Raw genomic sequence first — 1,814 nt, 5'->3', positions numbered from 1 at the left:
AAAACTCCTGTATATTTTCATTTATAATATGAAATCAAAGTGTGGAAGGAGCCTTGTGATATGGAAGGGACCTTAAGAATTTAACACTATTTCAGTAATTCCATGAGAGGAGGGACGCCTCCACATCGATTGCTGAAGACCTCTTATTTCACATTTAAATAGTCTGGGAGTCCTGTCTGAAACGTCCGGAAGGAGATCAAGATCATTAAAGTGATTCAGCATCATGAGCACATGTATGAGATATGTGAGGTGTTGTATAACAAAGAAAGCATGGTGCACATGTATTATGTTTGTATTATCATGTATCGTAGCAGGCTACCTCCTTGCTTTAAACTGAGCAAATACGGGTCTAGGAGACGAATTTTCTCTTGCTTCCTTTTTTTTTCTTTTCTTTTTCCTTCTTTCCTTCTTTCTTTCTTTCTTTTTTTTTTTTTTTTTTTTTTTGCGTATGGCTCAGGACCTATTTTATTTAAGAGCAATTAGATGCAGTGGTTGCCATGGTAAATACTTTTCATAAGAACTAAGTAATTGTTGAAAGCTGTTATAATTTATCATTATTTCAGAGTGATTTGAATGTTCTCACTTTCTCCTTTCATTTAAACATTTTATCTGCATCAGACTTTCTTTTTAAATTTTCTCTGGAAAAGACATACCTCATTAAGGACTAGGATACAGTAATTAGAGTGAAAATATATGCATTTTTTTTTTTCCTCAAAGAAAATTGTCAATATGGTGTTCTGCTTTTTGATCTGCAGGACTTAAAGTATCTGACTCTGACCTCACGTTATAGTTGCTTTAAACCAGGCAACAGATCCTGGTCTTCAACACTTCGGGGAAAAGAAGCGCAATTGAGCCATTTTACCACAGAGGGAGTACTTGTGAATACTCACATTATAAATGTGCTCAATAGCATCATAATGGAATCATACTTCATTCAAACTCTAAAAGACAAAATTTAAATGCAGTTTTATAGCAGAGATGAGTTCTGCAGCTGTGCTAACAGCGTCTATTGCCAGGTGTCCCGTGGCTTACCCTGCTAATTGATACACGGTACCTGAAGATACCAAGATAATGAACTATCCTTAAAAAGAAAAGGACTTGGGGCACCTGGGTAGCTCAGTTGGTTAAGCGTCTGCTTCAGCTCAGGTCATGATCCCAGGGTCCTGGGATCGAGCCCCGCATCGGGCTCCCTGCTCTGCAGGGAGTCTGCTTCTCCCTCTGCCTCTGCCCCCCCCCCCCCCACTCATTCTTTCTTTCACACTCTCGCTCTCTCCTTCTCAAATAAATAAAATCTTTTAAAAAAATTTTAAAAGAAGAAAAGGACTCTAACACACAAATGACATCAAGAACTTGAATTGATATAAACAGGATTGAGAAACATGAGGTGGAGGATTTTTGTTGTAACCACATACTCGTAAAAATAGTCAACCCAACAGAGCCCAAAATGTTCAGGTGTATTTTAATCACAGGGTGAGAGACTTGCCATGTATCCTTCTAGGGCAACCTTTGTTTTTGTCCCTCAAAATCTAAGACTTCTTATTTTCCTAAGATGATATTGTGGAACATCTATTGTGGACTTATTTGTTTTTCTTTTTTTTCTAGGATGCATGATAATCTCGCCCATTAGTGAGTTATCTGCACATATACTGAGCTCTCTTCTCTCTCCTCTCCCTGTCTCCCTTTGTTTCCCTGTCCATTCCTTCCTTATCTCCCTCTCCTCCCTCCCTCCCTCTCTCCCTCCCTCTCTCCCTTCCTCCCTCCCTTCCTTCCTTCCTTCCTTCCTTCCTTCCTTCCTTCCTTCCTTCCTTCCTTCC

The sequence above is a fragment of the Phoca vitulina genome, unplaced genomic scaffold (assembly GCF_004348235.1).
Source record: "Phoca vitulina isolate PV1807 unplaced genomic scaffold, GSC_HSeal_1.0 scaffold12, whole genome shotgun sequence".
NCBI classification, from domain to species: domain Eukaryota; kingdom Metazoa; phylum Chordata; class Mammalia; order Carnivora; family Phocidae; genus Phoca; species Phoca vitulina.
The sequence above is the reverse complement of the archived record's forward strand: the minus strand, read 5'-3'. Positions refer to the sequence as shown.